We start from the raw sequence: 15,987 nt of genomic DNA, 5'->3' as shown, positions 1-15,987 counted from the left end.
AATCCGGCCCGCGGATGGTCCGGGAATGAGTGTATTTTTACATGAGTAGAATGTGTCCTTTTATTTAAAATCCATCTCTGGGTTATTTGTGGGGCCTGTCTGGTGTTTTTACATGAGTAGAATGTGTGCTTTTATTTAAAATGCATCTCTGGGTTATTTGTGGGGCATAGAAATTTGTTCATTTCCCCCTCCCCCCTCAAAATATAGTCTGGCCCACAAGGTCTGAGGGACAGTGGATCGGCCCCCTGCTGAAAAAAATTGCTGACCCCTGGGATTCTAGGTTTTCTACTGTATACCAACTGTTTCCACCTAGACTAAGTAATCTCTGGTATTTCTGAGGCTTTGGAAATGGGACTGATACGAAATTCAAATCTTCCTTGTGGCTGAACTTTGGTGGGACTGAGCAGGAGATCCAGAGTGAGCAATGGGTTTGACCTGACAATCAGGGTGGATCTTAAACTTTTGCATTTCCCTGAGCTTGTTTGTGCTACCTTGGATGGTGATGTTCTAGCCTACAGAAGGATCCTCTCATATATGATTGTTGGGAAAATATATATGCTAAAATCTAGCTCCTTGCATGCTCTTCTTGGTTTTATTCCTGCTGTCATTTCTGTCTGTCTGGAGTGTTGATTCATTATTAGGTAAATCATTTCTCTTCCCTCCACACGTGCACACCGTTCTAGATTTTTAAATCAATGTTTCTTTGATTTAAGCATTTAAGTTCACTGTGGTGTTTGCCCTCCATGTGTGTGACATCATACTGGGTTCATAGGGAAAGGGTTAACTAATTGTAAAATCACTAACCAATGGGAGTTGGAAGTTAGTCTGGAGTTAGAAGAGACAGAGAAGATAAGTCTGTGGGTTGGGCTAGTCTGGTGTGAGAGAGTGAGAGAATTTGTTAAGAGGAGTCAGTCAAACAATTGAGATAATCAGTCAGAAGGTATTAGGAAGAAACTACTGAAACTAAATCGGTAAAGAAACTAAAGTTAAGATACTGACAGGAATATTATCTGAGAAACCTTTTAACAACTGACTGGACTCAGTGTTTTACCAGAGAGTAACTGGTTTGTGGCAGCGGGGAAGCAAGCACAGTGGTGGCACAGGGATCAATAGACCATTACATGTCGGGGGGGTGGAGGAAAAAACTTTTCTTTTTCTTTTCCTTTTGTGAGTATTAATAACCCTCCACCCCAGAAAGAAATTCGTTGCAATTTATTAATCACAAGCAGGAATTCAGGAACTGTGTGGAGTGAATTATCGATCAAAGAGAGGATTGGTGAGCATCGGAGAACGGAGGAAAGTTTTATGACGCAGTTTCAAATGGCGTCTCACCGAGACAGGCTTGCCTAAGAAGGATGGGGGAGGAGGACCAGGGTCATTGGAATGTGAATGCTTATAGGGATGCGGTCTAGACCTTGGCAGAGCCCTCTGAGATATGTCTGGCAAGCCTGGGAAAATCAACAGACAGACCGAGGGAAAGTCTCTTTACGGAGATGTGGAAATGGCGGCTGTCCTTATGTGATATGATTTTTGGAGAGTGTAAACCCACACAGAGGATGTTTGTTTTCAACCCACTTGTGAAGATTATCAGAGATCACAAAGAAAGGAATATATGATAACAACAAGAAGATGAGGAAAGTAATAAAGAGACTATCTGGACAGAATTGGATAGAATTGTCTAATTAAAGCAGCAATATAAGTGATGTTTGGACCCCTTTCGGAGCTTGAAGTATGGGTACCCCCAACAAAAATTTAAAAATTTGGCTGTATAATTTGGAACTAATGTGATTTGGAAATAATGTGATTTGATTGGCCTGTTAATAAAAATTATATTTTTTAAAAAAATAGACCATTACACGTCCGGGGAACCTGTGTGATCGCCACATTCACAGTTAATTATTTACAGGTCTGTGCTTCTCTGTGGAACAGTATAATATTTTCTGACTCTGCTCTCAGTTCTTTGTTGCATGTATGTTGTGTGTGGCTATTTTACCCACCTTCCATATGTGCACAAATGTGCACATTCGCATTGCGCCGAACCCGGAAGTGAGCCAGAATATGTCACAAAGAGGGGTGGAATGGGACGGGGCAGGGTGTTTGTAAGCTTTTTCAATGGTGTTTCAAATATACGTGATTTCACTGACGTGTGCAGTGCCTCAGAATGTAAGCACCTTGAAAATAGGGGGGTTGCCTGTAGTATGCACAAGTACTGTGTTAGTATAACATGCGTGTGACAAGCAACAGTTACTTAGATCAGTTTTGCATAAAGCACATGCATTCATGAAGAAGTGTCAATACGTACAATACCATGCAGGAAGATGTGAATTTCTGTGAAAATAAAGACGGTTGGAACATTCTCAGCCAGAAGCAAAAAAAGGGGGGGGCAGGATACCTGTTCTAAAAGTCTCTTTGTTTCAGGGTCAACTTGAGGTAGGACCATTGTTCCTTGGGCAGAGCTCATGCACTGCATGCAAAAGAGCCCAGCTTTAATCCCACATATCTCTAGACAGGGCTGGAAAATACTTGTATCTGAAATCTTGGGGAGCTTCCGCCAATTGGTTTCGATGATACTCAGTCTGACTCAGATAGGGATGCTTGCAAAAAAATAATATTTGCCGTTCTGACAGCAAGTGATCTGATCTGCATCTCTGAAACTAATGTACAATCAGAATTTAGTAGGGAGGTTATTGGGCTGTTGCTTTTATTTTGATTATGTATTTTGTGGTTTTGTATTTTGATTTTATTCTGTGAACCACCCTGAGACCTCAGGGTATAGGGCAGTATATAAATAATAATAATAATAATAATAATAATAATAATAATAATAATAACAACAACAACAACAATAATAATAGTCATCCACTCACTTTCACATTTGCCACAATGTTCAAATGCGATTCTGAGCTCAAAAAATCAACATCTTAAGAATTATTTGCTTATTTAAGAGACTGTAATTTAGAAATGTGTGTTGAGAGAAAATGCATATTAAAATACGTGTGCAAATGTGAATTTGAGCAGATTACTGTAAAAATGAACCCAAAAAAATCCACAGATCAATGTAGAAACATGATAGACACGTAGGTCAACACATGAAAAAGTGACATGGGCCAAAGATGAATTTTTGGCCCATTCTTGGGATAAGACTGATTCCTATGTTCCTCAAGATCTATGGATCCCACAGACAAGAGGCCACCATTGAGCCTCTTCTTCTAGCAAGGGGTGCTTCCCACTCAGATGCATCATGCAAGCCCATCAAACCATATGCCAAATCAAACATTGTACTGGAGCTTTAGAACCAGATGTGGCATCTGTAGCAATAGTAAACCCAATGGAAAAGCAAAGGTATGTGGTGCTATAGGAAGGAGTGTGGAAGAGCATCTCATTTACAAACAAAAGATCCCAGGTTCAGTGCCCACCATCCCAGATGAGGCTAGGAAGGACTCCTATCTGAAACCCTGGGGAACTATTGCCAATCAGTATAGATGGTGCTGAGCTATAATAATAATCTTGATACAATTCATACAGTGGTACCTCAGGTTACAGACGCTTCAGGTTACAGACTCCGCTAACCCAGAAATAGTACCTCGGGTTAAGAACTTTGCTTCAGGATGAGAACAGAAATCACACGGCGGCAGCAGGAGGCCCCATTAGCTAAAGTGGTATCTCAGGTTAAGAACAGTTTCAGGTTAAGAACGGCCCTCCAGAACGAATTAAGTTCTTAACCCGAGGTACCACTGTATGTGATTCAACCTGCCAGTCCTCTCCACACACACAGGCAGTCTTTGGCTTTCTTTATATTGGTGTGAGAAAAGGGAGCAAAATATTCTCGGTGGGTATAGCTATCAGATAGCTTGTGCTGTGATAAATGAAATCTCTCTCCCCATCATTCTTCCTTAAGAATATTTTATAACTTTTTTGTTGCTGTTCAAGAAAGGGTAAAGTAGACCATTGTCCCATATTTTGTGCTGTCGCCTGAGAGGTAAAATGAAAGGTGGGATGAATCTAGGTGGGGTGGAAATGAAAGGCAAGATGAAAGCAATTCAGTTCCCCTCCCCTCCCCATCACACAAACATAATTCTCTGGAAGGTGAGCATTCAAGAAATAGATAGATAGATAGATAGATAGATAGATAGATAGCACATTGGCATTCATATGGACCAAAAACTAAAACTACAAATGGCGTAACTGCATAGCACATAGCAAAAATTGAAAGATGTTTCTGAAACTTGGAGGAAACTTTGCTCAGCTGATAAAATAAATATCCAATTCCACAAGGGAAGAAGCAGTAACATGTGAAAGTAGTGATCCAGAGACACTGAGGCCCATGGGTCTGTTTCCAAAGCTTCATTTTTCTTGTCTACTGTGAAACAAGAGGGGCAGATATCTTAAGAAGGTAAACAACCCAAGCATGAGGACTGAGCATGTTCATTGGCTGCAAAAATACTGTGTGTCTGTTGTGGGTGGGCAGGGAGTTAAATTGCAAACCACTGTGATGGAGAATGAAATAGAGTTTCTTGGGAAAAGGCATGGCTGGTTGGTTGGATGTTTGCTGCAGGTCCCAGTTCTACCTTTAAACTAAACTCAAATATATCAGCTTAACCTAGCAGAGCCTACACAAAGCATTATACAGTGGTGCCCCGCAAGACGAATGCCTCACAAGACGGAAAACCCGCTAGACGAAAGGGTTTTCCGTTTTTGAGTTGCTTCGCAGGATGAATTTCTCTATGGGCTTGCTTCGCAAGACGAAAATGTCTTGCGAGTCTTGAGATTTTTTTTCCGCTCCCCCCCCTTTATCTAAGCCGCTAAGCCTTTAATAGCCTTTTAGCAGCTAATCCTCTAAGCCGATAAGCCTTTAATAGCCGCTAAACCGCTAATAGCGCTAATCCGTTAAGCCGCTAATAGGGTTGCTTCGCAAGACGAAAAAACCGCTAGACGAAGACACTCGCGGAACGGATTAATTTCGTCTTGCGAGGCACCACTGTAAAGGTCAGCAGGCACATTCAGCATTTCTTGAGATGGGTGAGAGTTGCAGTTTGGAGTAACAACCAGCACCTGAATATTGTTACAAAAGTTAGGTGCCACTCCCTGCCAAGCTGCAGCAAGAATCCGTGGAGCACTCACCCAGGCCCTGTGGTCCTTTGGAGAATTGAGATATGGCAGAGACTGTCATAGCTAAGAAATAATATGGTTTATTCACCTATTTACACCTTCAGTCTGCATGGAGTCCAGACCTTACAGTGTGGTCATTTTAATAGGAGCTTGTCCCCCACAGCAGTGCTGCCAGCCTTCAGCCAGCCTGCCCAAGATGGATCTCAATCCTTTCCCCCTCCCTCCTTCTTCCCAGCCACCCTTCCTCAGTACTCACTTCCAATTACTTCACATCCAGTTACCATGGGTGGACAGAGACATCCTCTGTTCACACCTCAGGGCAGGGGAAAAGAACAGTTCACTTGCATTGCCAATGGTCTTCACTGATGAAATATACTCAGAGTCAAGAGTGGATTTCATGCTCTTTATTCAGCTCATAGTGGTGAGGAGGAATGAAAGTTCCCCCAAAGTATCTGCTTTATATACATTATTTACACAATGGGCTACATGTGATTGGCCAATTCTGGGATTTTCCTGTAGGCCAATCAGGTTGTGGATTCACTTCCATCTGGAGCTGGATTGGGTGGCTCCTGCGGACCAATCATACTGCTGCATTGTTCTAGCACAAATCAGACTGCTGCATTTTGGATCCTATTCAACCCAGTACATAACAATTGACCCTGTATTGTTTCTTAATTGCCCTCCCAAATCTATAATACCATGTTATGGGAGGTGTCAGATGACCCTTTGAATTTGTTCAAGGAATGCATGAGGGGAGTTGCACACAAAGACAGAGAGTGGGGGGAGAGGGAGAAAGAGAAAAGAGAGAGAAATCCTGCTCCAGCACTGTCCACATCATCGATGGACTGTGAAGGGGCTCTCTGTGTTTTCCAGCGGTGCATAAAGGTCCTCCAAACTGGCCAAATACACAATAGGAGGTGTGGCCAACACACATATCAGCAGCAGATCATACAGCCACCATCAGTGCCCCACCCATCAGTACATAGGATCAGTGCTTTCTTTCTCGGGGGGACGCAGGTTTACGCATACCCCTAAACATTTTGTGAAACCAAGTTTGGCCTCATTGAGGGGCAGTATTTCAATGAGTAGGAAAATGATAGTACAACTAAACAGTTTTTTAAAAAGCACTGCATAGGATCATAAGATTGTAGAGTTGGAAGGGACCCCGGGGGTCATCTCGTCCAACCCCCTGCTCAAACCACCAATCTTCTGGTTAACAGCCAGACACATGGACCCATTGTGCCAATGGAGGCTCAATGGTGTTCTTGTGTGAACGACACCCTTACCATTTAATGAATGTGTAGCTCTGAATCTTTTAAGGCATAAATGATGTATGGCAATCGTCCCCTAGCCATATTTCAAATTGCAAGCCACTTCAACACATGACATCTCCAAAATGAAGAAACGTCGCCTAGAAACTATGGCAAAATAAAAATGTATCATAATCATATGAGCTTATGGACATGGATGTATGTTTGATGGGCTTCTAAGGCAGAGAGACTAGGCAAGTTCATTGCAAATTTAGACAAGCAGAGGCTTGGGTTATTCATAATGTGCGGATGGGGCGAGGCTGGGGGTGGGAAAGGGTCTTTTCTGCCTTCATTTCTTCCAAGCCTACAGGAGGGGAAATGCCTTTTTCGTAATAATTTATGACATGTCAGTTTTCTCAGGGTTCAGATCTATCCCTGCTTCAATTCCTCGACAGTGGAGGATCTGGAAACAGCTGTTTTGCATGACAAATTACACTGCTATAGTGAGCCTTATAATTAGGCTAGAATGTAGATATGCTGGATCCACAGTTAGGATGGAGGAAGAAAGAATTACAAAAGATTAATGGCAGTCTATTAAAATTCCAAATTCATCATCCCTTGAAATTTCCTCCACTTTATGGCAGAATGGAAGATGCCTGATGCATATGTGAGACAAAAGCCAGTCGAGGCTAATCTGCAATGCTGACCTCATTGAAACTTAAAGAACCAAATACATTATAAATCATAATTACTTTTAGAGGGGGAAGAAACCCCTAACCCAAGATTTTAAGAGACCCATGCCTGTGAAATAAGAAACTGAGATTGTCATATATTATGTGTAAACAGGCAGTCAAATCAAGGTGATTCCAAATAAATAAGTCTCTATTTTTCTCTTAAACAGCTTTGAGTAGCAAAACATGAAGAAGCGACTTTAGAGAATTCACATTTATACTACATTTGAACATTACTAGTTCTTTCTTTTTTAAATTAATTTTAAGGTCCCCAGTGTTATGAAGGCTTCCATGTGTTTCAAGCTATGCATTTTTAATGCCTTTTATATTAGCTGGCCAATATCACAATGTTCAGTCTAATTACATAGGCAAACATGCAGCATTTGGGAGGAATGTTAAAACTTCTGGGTACCCACTATTTTTATTTTATTGTAACAATTTAATTGCATAAAAATCTACTTAACATTATTCCTATTTTTAAATAATAGTATGCCACTCACTAAGTACAACAGATGGCATAAAGGAGATACTAGTGCTCTCATAGGTGCACATAGTAGAGCATGAGACTCGTAAACTTCAGGGTTGTGGGTTCAAGCCCCACATTGGGCAAAATACTACCTGCATTGCAGAAGGTTGGACTTGTGGTCCCTTCCAACTCTACAATTCTATGATTCTATGAAAACATTTTTGCTTCTGTGGTCCCAACTAGCATTGCATGGTTATGCAATGGTCCTACTAACAGCCTGTCCTTGCATTCATTCTAAGGGGTGAATTTTGCACATTCAGCCAAACCCAGAATTTCCTTCTTGTGTACATTCAGTAGGGAACTGCAATCAGGCCCCCTGATGAATGCGATGCAGGAAAAAGGGGGGAATAATAACCCCCCAAAAGAACTCAAAGCAGAAGCAAAAAACAATGGGATATATACAAGAGATATGTATTAATCCAACACATTTTGAACCCTACTGGTCCTTCTTCAGAGAATATTGGTTCAGTATTCAGATGTGCTGCCTCCTCTGTTTCTTAGTCATCTGAAACACGTTGGAGTGTGTGTGTGTGTGTGTGTCCCTCATTATTACTATTTTTACCCTGGTGAATGTACCTCCCTGTATAATTACTCTTTACATTTTAGCTATATACTTAAAACATCTAGAAAATTTAACAACTTGTGAAGTAACTCTTCACACGATAATGACGCTCACTGGATGACATTAGAAAAGTCATCATATTTCTGCCAACCTCAAAAATTAAAATGTAAGAGAAATCAGCCATGCATCCTATGCTGATCTCTTTGGAAGAAAAGCAGGATACAGTGGCACCTCGGGTTAAGTACTTAATTCGTTCCGGAGTTCCGTACTTAACCTGAAACTGTTCTTAACCTGAAGCACCACTTTAGCTAATGAGGCCTCCTGCTGCTGCCGCGCCGCCGGAGCACAATTTCTGTTCTCATCCTGAAGCAAAGTTCTTAACCTGAAGCATTATTTCTGGGTTAGCGGAGTCTGTAACCTGAAGCGTATGTAACCTGAACCGTATGTAACCCAAGGTACCACTGTATAGTTATTTTTAACACATAGCAAAAAGTAGTAATACATGTATAATAAACTAAAAGATGTTAGGTGAGCCTAAGCTGGTCTGCAACTTATAACTATGTAGCTTCCTATACGACCACATTGACTTTTAAAACCAGCACTTAGTGAGAAACCAGGCTGATTGTGATCCTATGAATGATTCAGCACTCAAATAACAGGTCAATACAACTTTTTCAGGCTCCAGGAATCAAATTGGCTGAACCTGTGTAAGGCTTTGATTTATGAATGTGTGCCGATCGTATATGATGCTGATGAAAAATACTCTGCGAGTTTGTTCAAAAAGATGAAGACGAATGATACTAATCCTAGGAAAGACCTAGATATACCTTTTGTTACCAACAGATTGAGGCTGGAGGTACAACGTTCTTCCTGGGAACTGGACAATTCATGTTTACTTATCAGATACAAGTCAGAGTTGAGCTCAGTGTGCCTGTGAAATATTTTTTCATGTCTCCTCTATGTACAGCCAATGTTAAAAAGAAAAGGAGGGGGGTTGCCAACCTCAGTGCATTGAATTTCTCTAATTCCCACAGCCTAATTTATCCTGAAGTGATTATAGCTTGATGATTGACTAATTAGGAATACTCATTATAATTTTCATCAGCTGTTTGTAAAGCATTATGTCTGAGCGATTTAATATAAATTGCTTGATGAACATTTGCTCAAAAGCAACATGCAAACAAAATGAGGAGGGAGAGGGAGAGGCACACGATATTTTTTTCCTCTCGTGATGATGCAAGTGCTTGTATTTTGTAACTATATTCATCTGGTTATATCTCTGTACAAGGAAATTTCAAAGGGAAGCTTTAAACTTCAAATACACATTATCTAGGTTTATGAATACATTGACGTCTTCCTCAATACCATTTCACCCTGCATATGTTCTTTGTCTCTGTGAAGTGTTAAGACTGTCTCGATTTGTTTTATGTGCAGAGAATTTACACAATGCAGAACTGACGCTGTGTGAATAATTTGTGGGGCAACTTAGAAGACATGAGCCCTGGTCTTCACAACATAGATGCAGAGAAACAAATTGAAAAGTGTGAAATATTTTGAGTCAGATTAACACAGGGTCACTACTAGTTTCAGCTGGGCCAGGCAAATCAACAAAGAAGGGTTGTAGTCCCATGTCTGGGAATGAAGCAATGCATATTCAAGCCTTTTGCAGACTAGTAAAATCCAGAATCTGGAAAATGGTTCTGCCGCACACTGATTCGTCAGGGAATCGGATGTGTTACTGCTAATCCACAAAAGGAAATCTCTTTTGCATGTTAGCATGGAAGTGACCTCCACATCTCTAAATATATAGTGTATGCATATATAGATACTCTGTTTCTTGCTGTCTGCTAGTAAACAGCTCATGTCTCTGTAATTGCCATTCAAAAGCTGTTTCAAATTCAGTTTTTATACTAGGTTGGTGGAGGCCTTGAAACTATTTCTTTAAAAAAGGGTCTCTTCGGGCATTTTTACACATGAGACTTCAAGAGGGTCTTGCTTCCCTGGGTTTGTAATGCAAATGGCGACACTTCCTCTGGCATGATGGTCATTCATATTGCAAATACTTCAACCAATCAGACATTTGCATGAATAATGTGGGAAAGGCTCAAAGGTGAATCTATTGCATAGATACTTCCTTAAATTATCCTAAGAAGCGTTATACTTTTCTTTTTTTAAAAAAAGCCACATCCCAGCTTTCTGGCACCCTGGGGATGCTTGAAAAATAGCACAAGGGCAGAGCGGATGGGTGGAAAGAGGGCTTAGAAGAAGCAGAAGCACCAGAAAGCTCCAAAGGCCAGCTCCTGCATTTCTTCAAGATTAAATTGTCAAAGAAAGTAAAAGTAGCATGTTTTCAGAGCATTAGTTGATTGCTTTTTTAATACACCCCCCATGATAACTATAGCACTGTTACCAACACAGGTCAAACTCTTCCATCCTTCTATAAGCAGAAGGATCTGTTCCTTTGGCATTCTCAAGCCCACGCAGTAATTTATTTCAAGTCTCTGTGTGTACCGTCTCAGACCCTCCAAGTGTCCCTATTTTCCAGGGACAGTCCTGGATTTACAGGAGCTGTCCCGGTTTCTGATTTGATCCCAAGAATGTCCCAATTTTCCTTTGTTGTTGTTGTTTAGTCATTTATTCGTGTCCAACTCTTCGTGACCCCATGGACCAGAGCACGCCAGACACTCCTGTCTTCCATTGCCTCCCGCAGTTTGGTCAAACTCATGTTAGTAGCTTCAAGAACACTGTCCAACCATCTCGTCCTCTGTCGTCCCCTTCTCCTTGTGCCCTCTGTCTTTCCCAGCATCAGGGTCTTTTTCAGGGAGTCTTCTCTTCTCATGAGGTGGTCAAAGTATTGGAGCTTCAGGATCTGTCCTTGCATTTCTTCCCCTTCTATTTGCCAAGAGGTGATCGGACCAGTGGTCATGATCTTAGTTTTTTTGATGTTGAGCTTCAGACCATATTTTGCACTCTCCTCTTTCACCCTCATTAAAAGGTTCTTTAATTCCTCCTCACTTGCTGCCATCAAGGTTGTGTCATCTGCATATCTGAGGTTGTTGATATTTCTTCCGGCAATCTTAATTCCGGTTTAGGATTCATCCAATCCAGCCTTTTGCATGATGAATTCTGCATATAAGTTAAATAAGCAGGAGACAATATACAGCCTTGTACACTTTTCCTTAGGACGTCCCTATTTTCATCAGAGAAATGTTGGAGGGCATGGAATCTGTTGCAATCCTACACCCACTTTCCTGGGAGTAAGCCCCATTAAACTTAATAGGGCTTACTTTTGAAAAGAAATGTCTAGGATTGCACTGTTAGTCTACTTGCCAAAAATAGAAGCACTCATGAGAAATAATCCTGCCAGGTATGCTTCTTGAAGGATAAACAGATGGACTCAAGGGTTGAATGATATTCTACAGTAGAACCTCTTTTTAAGAGGATCAGGAAAGCCAGGTGAGTAGTGCATCTCCCACTGTCTCATTCTCTGTCTCCCTGAACATTAATATATCATTCCTGGCAGAAATGACAGATCCCTGCGGCTCAAATGTATTTTTTGCAGAGCAAACCTTCCCGCCCCTATTGTTAATAGCCAACATGAAACCAACAGACTTGTAATTTTTTAACTCCCATCTAGTCTGGCCATGTGTCCTGCTTTGCAGGGGACAGTTTCCTATTAGAAAGGTTTCTCTGTTGTTGTTGTTTTATGGCTATCCTGTCTGGTTTACAGATCACGAATAGTAAAAAGGGAGAACAATGGCCTAGCCCCTAGACTTCCTACATGTCCTTTGAACCTAAGCCTTGTTTTAATAAAAATGTCTTTGCCTGCTGGTAGTAGGTCATCACAGAAGGGTCTCTGTTGGTGCTGAGAGAAGCAGTCTCCTAGTGGGGATTTAGCCATATACAGCTGGTGTACAAACTAAAAGTGCTTTTTAGGCTGAAACTATTTAAACTCAGGCCTGCCCCCATATTGTAAGTGGGGGGAGGGTATGCTACTGATTTTGGGAGCAAAGGAGTATGTAATAAGGGGGATACCTCCAACCCCATCTGCCTCACCTCTGCATAGCCTCTCTCAATGTTCCCTACAACTGGGCTCCAAAACTGAAGTGAGCCCATGTGGAAGAAGAGCACCTGTGGGCAGTGATGTCTGGTGCCTATTGGGACTGGTGGTTCAGAAAGTATGGAGTCCAACAGTAGATGGAGCCAGAGCGAATGACAGGCAGAGGCAACTAATGCTAGTTTTGCTGCCATCTTTCTCACTGCTGAGTTCTACAAGGGACAACACTGAGATAAAGGAAAAGGAAGCTGACCAGTTTGTAAACTTCTGGACCATTTGCAAAGGAGAAGGCAGACAGGTGCGGACTGGTTGAGGTCAGGCCAGAGGTTGATGGGCAGTAACCCACTAGCCCTAATAGAGCAGCCTTCACTGCTGGTTGGGAGCAGCTATGAGGAATTTAGCTGTAAGAGCAGGGAGGATGTCCATGTTAGAATTCCTGCTCCATGATTGCAGTCATGGGATTGTTGTCTATCACATGAGGGTATGTTTTGACTCCACAGAGTGGGAAGTGACGAAGACAGGATGTTTGGGTTACTGTGCTCCGTGAAGTGGGACTATTGTCCTTTGTTCTTTCTCTTTGCTGTCTGATGCTAGAGAGAGAGGGAGCCATGTTGCAGTGCTCTGTGTGTGTTTATATGTAAATAAAGTAGATTAAACAAAATGCTGAGTTGCTGAGGTCTGTTATGCGTATGATGCGCAAACTCTGCGGATCCCTAAGTGTGCCGGTGTTGGTTGGCATCGGTCGCTGTGATGTTCGGGCTGAAGAACTCTTTTGAAGCTCCCGAATGAAAGACCAGGAGGGAGAGAACATGGCAGTCGGGCATGTGTCTCTGCCAGGACACTCAAGTGTAGGCTGAACTCCTGACAGTCCATGCATACCATATGTTCTAAAAATTTGGGCAGTCCTGCGTTTAAACAAGCAGTTCCCTGAACATCACATGTCCTTTGAGCCTAAGCCTGCTGTAACTCTTTAATCAGTTTCAGATGGAGAGATATTTAATCAGTTTAAGATGGAGATATATATCTCCAGTGCTATCACAGTTCTATCAGAAGTAAGTCCCATTGATTTCACTTGGTGCTAACTCCCACAGGTTAGTGAGCATAGGATCACAGCTTTAATCTACAAAAGTCATGTTTTACTAGGATGCTGGAAGAGAATATTTTATAATCTGTTGAGAGCCGTTATGGAAACCAGTTTCATTAAATGCTGCATTTCTGGATGTTTTCTTCTTCATTTTAACTGAATCCTGATTTAATACCATAATCAAAAAGAAATAAAGGGATTGGATTCTTAAGCTGTGTGCCACTCTGAGAAATGGTTGGTTTCAAGCCAAGATGTTAAATTCCTAAAGCCAAGTTGAGACGAAGTCTCTCAAGGGCATATAGGGCAGTTTGCAGCATGAGCTATTTGACACTCTGGAGCTCATCCAACAGGATAAAATGAGGCAAAAAGAATATTCTGTACACTTTTGATCTGTACAGGATTTCCCATATATGTGTGGAGAAACAACTATTTCAGGATGTTGTATGAGAGCCTAAAAGGAGACTAGTTGAAGTGTTCACACAAAATAATTTGTGAAGTCACTAGGGATCGGACTAAAATGATATTTCTACTGTGGAGATGTAAATAGAGGTCTTGGTGCTAGGGTTTGCAATATAGATTTATAGACAGACAGTTTCAATGCACTAGAAAGCATCAGCACGATTCAGACAGCTTCCTGCTCTCCAACCTTGCATGTGTAGACTCCACAGATACATACCTCTTAGACCAGTTTTCTTCAATCTGGTGTCCTCCAGATGTTTCAGACTACAACTCTCATCAGCACAGACAGTATGGCCACTGATCAAGGATTATAGGAGTTCTGTTCCCAAACATCTGGAGGGTGGGAAGGGGGAAAGCTGGCTTAGACAACTAACAACATTCTAGTTTATAAATGATGGCTGTGGTTCGGGGAAGCTGTCTTAGACAATAACAAAATCCTAGTTTATGAATGATGACTGTGGCTTCCTTTACCAGGTGAGCCCTTTCAGAGAAGTCAGTTTCACTTTATTCCTACACTTTTTTGATAGCTAAAGCTCAACAGTTGGATTGAATTGATTGTCTGAATCCACCGAGTGTCTTTCTTATTTCTTCCTGGTAGACAGGAGTTTTCTTCAACTGGAACTTTCTGGAACTTAGTTCCAGAATGCCTCAGGTGGGTGCCATTGCCATTCTAGGAGAACAAGGGAGGAGTTCGTGCTGAGTTCTGGCACCTATTTTTCTAGAAAAACAGCACTGCTGGTAGAGATATTTTTAGCCTGGAGGTAACTTTCACTGTTCTAGATCCTAGCTTGGCTTTTCTACAGAAGATTACGTGAATTAACTCTTTCCAACATACATTTCCACATTTGTTTTCTCTTGGAAATATCTTATAATGAGACCAAATGTAAAGCAGCAAGAAACATTCATATATTGAAACTTGAAATTACATTTTGAAAATGTGTAAGACAAATTTCTCCAAGAAGTGCAAGGTTCCACCATTAACTACCATGCAGCTACCTAGCAGTCTATTCTATATCAAAAGATACATTAATCTAGTTCAGTACAATCCAAATGAACATTGCAGTGAAGGTGCAAACAGCTCCCACTGAATATAAAACCAGAGAGGAAGGCCACAGTTTGTAATCCTGCAGCTGAGACAGGACATACATATGTCATATTTGTCCTGAATCTTTATAGCTTGAACTAGGTATTAATTGACTAGAGGCCACACCCCTGAATGCTGTATCTGACCAATTAAAGGGATGGTAACTTCCTGAAATGTTTGACTTCTGCTAAGCCAGGCTTCCTCAACCTCGGTCCTCCAAATGTTTTGATACTACAATTCCCATCATCCCTGACCACTGGTCCTGCTAGCTATGGATCATGGGAGTTGTAGGCCAAAGACATTTGGAGGGCTGAGGTTGAGGAAGCCTGTGCTAAGCCATGGGTTTTCAAGCTGTGGTGGTATGTCAGTCATCTTCTGATCCTCTGGGGAGTCTGTGGACCAGTCATCAGAGTCTGCTGGTAAAGGCATCTCTATGGGATTCAGACAAGCAGATGTGGGCTCTGGTACCCTCAGCTCCACATAGGATGAAGTGTGGTGGGGCCATCTCCTCCTAAGGGTTGCTATCATCGGAGAACTCTACCTCCAAGAAGTGGGCCTATGACAGTTTTGAGAATTAGGGAGGGCAAATGGGGAAATCGAGAGATGAAAGCCAGGAATTAAAGCTACAATCCCGAGTCCATAATTGTTTGGAACTAAATATCATTGAAACCAATAGGACTTACTTCAAATTAAGCATGGATAACATAAGGTTTTGAATCCTACAATGGATGTAACAAGTGGCTTTTCATTATTCTCTATCTGCTGCTATAGTGAGTTATCACTAGATATGGTTGTCCTTGGCAAATTGAAGGATGCATTTCTTTTAAAAAAAGATTATACTGAAGCATCTCCACTTAAAGCAATTATTATATTGGTCCCCCCTACACTGCATCAACCTTCAAAAGCACGTCTGAGCTCCTCATTTTGGAGTATATTGCAATTTAGTATCAAATGAAAGGTGCTTAATAGGCTTAGGCTCTGGAAAACACAGCGGGGTTTAAAAACCTTAAGGAGGGAAATCTCAGCTAAAGACCTAATTTAAGAAAATGTCATAACTAACAAATGAGTGTCTCACGTATTAAGTCTTGCCAAATGTGGTCTCAAGAGAGTAAATGAGGTTCTTCA

General features: G+C 41.5%; 1 long non-coding RNA gene across 8 annotated transcripts in view; it reads left to right on the top strand.

Moving 5' to 3' along the window:
* Window positions 1-15,987, top strand: part of LOC308478762 — a 141,510-nt gene that overhangs the window by 31,418 nt on the left and 94,105 nt on the right. For 2 of the 8 annotated variants that reach the window (XR_013987240.1, XR_013987241.1), the window contains one exon: window positions 1,230-1,683. The exons of the other annotated variants lie outside the window; for them this stretch is intronic. This is a non-coding gene — a long non-coding RNA (uncharacterized lncRNA). Of the gene's footprint in view, window positions 1-1,229; window positions 1,684-15,987 lie in introns of those variants that run through there. 8 annotated transcript variants of the gene reach the window in all.

Source organism: Podarcis pityusensis (genome assembly GCF_964106645.2).
Source record: "Podarcis pityusensis genome assembly, chromosome: 6".
In the NCBI taxonomy this organism is placed as follows: domain Eukaryota; kingdom Metazoa; phylum Chordata; class Lepidosauria; order Squamata; family Lacertidae; genus Podarcis; species Podarcis pityusensis.
The sequence above is the reverse complement of the archived record's forward strand: the minus strand, read 5'-3'. Positions and strand labels throughout refer to the sequence as shown.